The 7780-nt window shown below is 39.9% G+C and overlaps 1 pseudogene; it reads left to right on the plus strand.

The window, feature by feature from the left end:
• Positions 1-474: 474 nt before the first annotated feature.
• LOC118842261 lies at positions 475-7027 on the plus strand (annotated as a pseudogene).
• The last annotated feature ends 753 nt before the right edge of the window (positions 7028-7780 follow it).

The raw sequence follows: 7780 nt of genomic DNA on the forward strand, positions 1-7780 counted from the left end.
GCCTTCCCAATAAGATCGACAGTGAAACAAGAAGGTCAGTTATCAACACTATTATTCAATATTGTATTAGAATTACTAATTGTAGCAATAAGAGAAGAATAAGAAATTGAAAGAATATCAATAGACAATGAGGAAACAAAACTATCAGTCTTTGCAGATACTATGATAAGAACCCTAGAGAATACATTAAAAAACAATTGAAACAATTAATAACTTTCACAAAGTTGCAGGATATAAAATGAACCCACATACATTATTAGCATTTCTATTTATTACCAAAAAATCAAGAACAGAGAGAAAGAAAGAGAAAGAGAAATCCTATTTAAAATAACAACAGACATTATAAAATACTTAGGTGTTTGTTTGCCAAGAAGAGAGACCTAAACAGTCTGAGAAAGCTCTTCATCCAGCAGTGCACTTGGTAGAGCAGAGCCACAGCACTGTAGCCTCTGTGGCAGTGAAGTCTCTGCAAGAATGGAGGCTGTTTATGAAGGATTAAACATATCACAACAAAGCCTAAAACACAACAATCCAGTCAAGCAGCAAGTTCAACTGCTTGTAGAGATGTACATTCTTATTGACGAAAATGATAATAGATTGGTGCAGAGACTGAAAAGAACTAGTGTCTGAATAAAAACATTGATAAAGGATTATTACATAGAGCTTTTACTGTCTTCTTATTTAATACAGAAAACAAGTTATTACTGCAGCAAAGATTAGGTGCTAAAATTACTTTTCTTTTTTTTCTTTTTTTCATTTTTAAATTTATTTATTTAACATATTTAGTTTTCAGCATTGATTTTCACATGAGTTTGAATTACAAATTTTCTCCCCATTTCTACCCTCCCCCCCCACTCCAAGATGGCATATATTCTGGTTGCCCTGCTCCCCAGTAAGCCCTCCCCTCTATCACCCCCCTCCCCTCTCATCCCCTTTTCCCTTCATTTCTTGTAGGACAAAATAAATTTCTATGCCCCATTGCCTGTGTATCTTATCTTCTAGTTTCATGCAAAAAAATTTTTTTTGTTTTTCAACATCTATTTTTAAAACTTTGAGTTCCAAATTCTCTCCCCTCTTCCCTACCCACCCACCCTCCCTAAGAAGTCAAGCAAGTCAACATAGGCCATATGTGTATCATTATGTATAACCCTTCCTCAATACTCATGTTGTGAAAGACTAACTGTATTTTGCTCCTTCCTAACCCATCTCCCTTTATTGAATTTTCTCCCTTGACCCTGTCCCCTTTCGAAAGTGTTTGATTTTGATTACCTCCACCCCCATCTGCCCTCCCCTCCATAATCCACCCTTTTTTAAAATCTTCTTCCCTCTTCTTTCCTGTGGGGTAAGATACCCAATTGAGTATGTATGGTATTCCCTCCTTAGACCAAATCTGCTGAGAGCAAGATTCACTCATTCCCCCCCTCACCTGCCCTCTCCCCTCCTCCCACAGAACTGCTTCCTTTTGCCACCTTTATGCGAGGTAATCCACCCCATTCTATCTCTCTCTATCTCCCTCTCTCAATATATTCCTCTCTCATCCCTTAATTTGATTTTATTTCTTTTAGATATCTTCCCTTAATCTTCAACTCACCCTGTGCCTGTTCTCTCTCTCTCTCTCTCTCTCTCTCTCTCCACACACACACACACACACACACACATATATATATATATGTATGTATATATATATACACACACACACACATACATATACAGATACATATACATTCACTTATATATGTATATATATATATATATACACATAAACATATATATATATGCATATTCCCTTCAGCTACCCTAATACTGAGGTTTCATGAATCATACATGTCATCTTTCCATGTAGGATTGTGAACAAAACAGTTCAACTTTAGTAAGTCCCTTGCAATTTCTTTTTCTTGCTCTTTTTCTTGATTACCTTTACATGCTTCTCTTGATTCTTATGTTTGAAAGTCAAATTTTCTATTCAGCTGTGGTCTTTTCACTGAGAAAGCTTGAAAGTCCTCTATTTTATTGAAAATCCATATTTTGCCTTGGAGCATGATACTCAGTTTTGCTGGGTAGGTGATCCTAGGTTTTAATCCTAGCTCCATTGACCTCCGGAATATCATATTCCAAGCCCTTTGATCTCTTAATGTAGAAACTGCCAGATCTTGGGTTATTCTGATTGGGTTTCCACAATACTCAAATTGTTTCTTTCTGGCTGCTTGCAGTATTTTCTCCTTGATTTGGGAGCTCTGGAATTTGGCGACAATATTCCTAGGAGATTTCTTTTTGGGATCTATTTGAGGAGGCGATCGATGGATTCTTTCAATTTCTATTTTGTCCTGTGGCTCTAGAATATCAGGGCAGTTCTCCTTCATAATTTCTTGAAAGATGATATCTAGGCTCTTTTTTGGATCATGGCTTTCAGGTAGTCCAATAATTTTTAAATTATCTCTCCTGGATCTACTTTCCAGGTCAGTGGTTTCTCCAATGACATATTTCACATTGTCTTACATTTTTTCATTCCTTTGGTTCTGTTTTATAATATCTTGGTATCTCATAAAGTCACTAGCTTCCACTTGCTCCAATCTAATTTTTTTTTATTTTTTTTAATGCAATTTATTTATTTAACATATTTGGTTTTCAGCATTGATTTTCACAACAGTTTGAATTACAAATTTTCTCCCCATTTCTGCCCTCCCCCCCCACTCCAAGATGGCGTATATTCTGGTTGTCCTGTTCCCCAGTCAGCCCTCCCCTCTATCACCCCCCTCCCCTCTCATCCCCTTTTCCCTTCCTTTCTTGTAGGGCAAGATAAATTTCTACGCCCCATTGCCTGTGTATCTTATTTTTTAGTTGCATACAAAAAGTTTTTTTGTTTTTGAACATCTGATTTTAAAACTTTGAGTTCCAAATTCCCTTCCCTCTTCCCTTCCCACCCACCCTCCCTAAGAAGTTGAGCAATTCAACCTAGGCCACACATGTATTATTATGTATAACCCTTCCACAATATTCATGTTGTGAAAGGCTAACTACATTTTGCTCCTTCCCAACCCATCCCGCTTTATTGAATTTTCTTCCTTGACCCTGTCCCCTTTCCAAAGTGTTTGTTTTGATTACCTCCACCCCCATCTGCCCTCCACTCCATCATCCCCCTGCCTTTTATTTTATTTTTTTATCTTCCTCCCTCTTCTTTCCTGTGGGGTAAGATACCCAACTGAGTATGTATGGTATTCCCCCTCAGGCCAAATCTGATGAGAGCAAGGTTCACTCATTCCCCCCTCACCTGCCCACTCCCCTCCTCTCCTACAACTGCTTCCTCTTGCCACCTTTATGGGAGATAATCCACCCCATTCTATCTCTCCCTATCTCCCTCTCTCAGTAAGTTACTCTCTCATCCCTTAATTTCATTTTATTTCTTTTAGCTATCTTCCCTTCATCCTCAACTCACCCTGTGTCTGCTCTCTTTCTTTTACATATATATATATACACATACATACACATACATACATATACACATAGATACATGCATACATACACATTCACTTATATATATACATAAACATATATATATGCATATATATATATGCATATTCCCTTCAACTACCCTAATACTGAGGTCTCATGAATCATACTCATCATCTTTCCATGTAGGAATGTAAACAAAACAGTTCAACTTTAGTAAGTCCCTTGCAATTTCCGTTTCTTGATTACCTTTTCATGCTTCTCTTGATTCTTGTGTTTGAAAGTCAAATTTTCTATTCAGTTCTGGTCTTTTCACTGAGAAAGCTTGAAGGTCCTCCATTTTATTGAAAGTCCATATTTTGCCTTGGAACATGATACTCAGTTTTGCTGGGTAGGTGATTCTAGGTTTTAATCCTAGCTCCATTGACCTCCGGAATATCGCATTCCAAGCCCTTCGATCTCTTAATGTAGAAGCTGCCAGATCTTGGGTTATTCTGATTGGGTTTCCACAATATTCAAATTGTTTCTTTCTGGCTGCTTGCAGTATTTTCTCCTTGATCTGGGAGCTCTGGAATTTGGCAACAATATTCCTAGGAGATTTCTTTTTGGGATCTATTTGCGGAGGCGATCGATGGATTCTTTCAATTTCTATTTTGCCCTGTGGCTCTAGAATATCAGGGCAGTTCTCCTTGATAATTTCCTGAAAGATGGTATCTAGGCTCTTTTTTTGATCATGGTTTTCAGGTAGTCCAATAATTTTTAAATTATCTCTCCTGGATCTATTTTCCAGGTCAGTGGTTTTTCCAAGGAGATATTTCACATTGTCTTCCATTTTTTCATTCCTCTGGTTCTGTTTTATAATATCCTGATTTCTCATAAAGTCACTAGCTTCCACTTGCTCCAATCTAATTTTTAAAGTAGTATTTTCTTCAGTGGTCTTTTGGACCTCCTTTTCCATTTGGCTAATTCTGCCTTTCAAGGAATTCTTCTCCTCATTGGCTTTTTGGAGCTCTTTTGCCATTTGAGTTAGTCTATTTTGTAAGGTGTTGTTTTCTTCAGTGTATTTTTCAGTATTTTTTTGGGTCTCCTTTAGCAAGTCATTGACTTGTTTTTCATGGTTTTCTCGCATCCTTCTTATTTCTCTTCCCAATTTTTCCTCTACTTCTCTAACTTGCTTTTCCAAATCCTTTTTGAGTTCTTCTATGGTCTGGGGCCAGTTCATGTTTTTCTTGGAGGCTTTGGTTGTAGGCTCTATGACTTTGCTGTCTTCTTTAGGCTGTATGTTTTGGTCTTCTTTGTCACCAAAGAAAGAATCCAAAGTCTGAGACTGAATCTGGGCGCGTTTTCGCGTCCTGGCCATATTCCCAACCAACTAACTTGACCCTTGAGTTTTTCAGTGGGGTATGACTGCTTGTAGATTACAGAGTTCTATGTTCTACGTTTGGGGGGGAGGTGCCAGCTCTGTCAGAGCCGCACTCCTCCTTCCCCAAGGACCCCCAGTCCAGACTGGGCTCAGATCTTCGGCAGGCTGTGCACCCCTGCTGTGATCCGCCACTTAATTCCCCCCACCAGGTGGGCCTGGAGCCGGAAGTAACAACAGCTGTAGCTGCCCCACCTCCACTGCCCCCGGGGCTGGAAGCCGAACCGCGAACTCCTTCCACTCCCGCAGCTTTTCCCACTAACCTTCTCCGCAGTCTTTGGTGTTTGTGGGTCGAGGGGTCTGGTAACTGCTCACTTATTCAGGGCGCTAGGGCCCCCTCTGCCTGGCTTCTGGTCTGGATCGTCCACGCCGCTCAGGCTGGGCTCTGCTCCACTCCGTTCCCAGCTCCCAGCTCCCAGCTCCATGTGGAATAGAGCTCACCCAGAGACCATCCGGGCTGTCCTGGGCTGGAGCCCTGCTTCCCTCTGCTGTTCTGTGGGTTCTGCCGTTCTAGAATTGGTTCAGAGCCATTTTTATAGGTTTTTGGAGGGACTCGGGTACGGAGCTCACTCTAGTCCGTGCTTACCAGCCGCCATCTTGGCTCCGCCCCCCCCAATCTAATTTTTAAAGTAGTATTTTCTTCAGTGGTCTTTTGGACCTCCTTTTCCATTTGGCTAATTCTGCCTTTCAAGGCATTCTTCTCCTCATTGGCTTTTTGGAGCCCTTTTGCCATTTGAGTTAGTCTATTTTTTAAAGTGTTGTTTTCTTCAGTGTATTTTTCAGTATTTTTTGGGTCTCCTTTAGCAAGTCATTGACTTGTTTTTCATGGTTTTCTCGCATCCTTCTCATTTCTCTTCCCAATTTTTCCTCTACTTCTCTAACTTGCTTTTCCAAATCCTTTTTGAGCTCTTCCATGGCCTGGGACCAGTTCACATTTTTCTTGGAGGATTTTGTTGTAGGCTCTTTGACTTTGTTAACTTCCTCTGTCTGTATGTTTTGGTCTTTTTTGTCACCAAGAAAGAGTCCAAAGTCTGAGACTGAATCTGGGTGCGTTTTTGCTGCCTGGCCACTTTCCCAACCAACTAACTTGACCCTTGAGTTTTTCAGTGGGGTATGACTGCTTGTAGACTAACGAGTTCTATGTTCCACGTTTGGGGAGGATGCACCAGCTCTGCCACACCAGCACTCCTCCTTCCCCAAGAACCCCCAACCCGGACTGGGCTTAGATCTTCAGCAGGCTGTGCACTCCTGCTCTGATCCGCCACTTACTTCCTCCCACCTGGTGGACCTGGGGCCAGAAGCAACTGCAGCTGTAGTTGCGCCACCTCCGCTGCCCCAGGGGCAATGGCTGAACCGCGAACTCCTTCCACTCCCGCAGCTTTTCCCTCTAACCTTCTGTGCTGTCTTTGGTGTTTGTGGGTTGAGAAGTCCGGTAACTGCTGCAGCTCACTGATTCAGGGTGCTAGTGCACGTTCCTCCCAGCTTCTGGTCCAGTTTGTGCGAGCCACTCATGCTAAGCTCAGCTGGGCTCAGCTCCCCTCGGCTCCCCTCTGCTCCCAGCTCTGTGCAGGATAGACCTCACCCAGAGACCATCCCAGGCTGTCCTGGGCTGGAGCCTTGCTTCCCTCTGCTGTTTTGTGGGTTCTGCAGTTCTAGAATTGGTTCAGAGCCATTTTTTATAGGTTTTTGGAGCAACTCGGCTGGGAGCTCACACTAGTCCCTGCTTTCCAGCTGTCATCTTGGCTCCGTCCCTAAAATTACTTTTCAAGATTGTTTTACAAACACTTATTGTAGTCATCCATTTAGCAACCCAACAGAACTGGAAGAAAATAATACCATAGAATTAAGATGGGCAGCTCAGAAACATTTAAAGACTAAACTAGGAATCCCTATGAAGGCTCCCCCTGAAGGTGTTTCCTATCTAATGTGAATTCACCACAAGGCACAATCTGATGTGATTTGAGGAGAATATGAAATTGATCATATCTTGTTTAAGAGGAAGAATATAACCTTAGATCCAGATCCTAATGAGATTAAAAGTAATTGTTTTGTGACCAAAAAAGAACTAGAAGAACTCTTGGCGCAAATGCAACTAAGGGTGAAATTAAGATTATGCCATGGTTAAAAATCTTTGTCAGAACATTTCTTTTTAAATGGTAGGATAACATAAATCACTTGAAAAGATGTGTTGATGATGAGAAAATTTTTAGAATGTAAAAATGTGAGTCTAGAATACACATTTAAATCATTTTAAAAATTACCTTGTTCTTTTCTAGGAGGACCATCATGGATGTATATTATTCAAATTTGTAGAAATACCAGTAGGTAGGTGACTATAAATTGTATGCCCTACATGTACACATGTCCAGAAGGTGTATACATGTGGAATATACTTTATTTAAAAATAAAACAAAACTGCACATGCTTGCAGACCCATTTGAAATTTAGCTAGGTTAACTTATTTTAATATGTATCTGAAAAATCTGTTCATGGCATATTTGCAGAAATTAAGTTTTGATATGATTGGGACAGGCTTCTTCAGTATCCATGTTTCTATTATGGTTCAGATAGATTTTTGTCTAAAGGAGAAATATATTTACTTCTTAGTTACTTTTATCTGCTTGGCTACTTTGAAACATGCTGAAGTAATGTCAGTGTAACTGTACTGAACTGGTACAGAAGATCCCTCAGAAAAAATTGAATTAATTATTTATTATTTATTTTAGAAATCACATGAACCAATGGTTTTATCTGTTTTATTTTTTCGTAAAGCCAACTCTTAGGTTTTTAAAATTAATTTATTGCTTTTCTTACATTGAATTTCATTAATCTCATCTTTACTTTTTAGGATTTCCAATTTGATGTTTAATTGTAGGTTTTTAATTTGTTCCTTTTCTAGTTTTTTTTAAATGC

Source organism: Trichosurus vulpecula, chromosome 3 (genome assembly GCF_011100635.1).
Source record: "Trichosurus vulpecula isolate mTriVul1 chromosome 3, mTriVul1.pri, whole genome shotgun sequence".
Lineage (NCBI taxonomy): Eukaryota > Metazoa > Chordata > Mammalia > Diprotodontia > Phalangeridae > Trichosurus > Trichosurus vulpecula.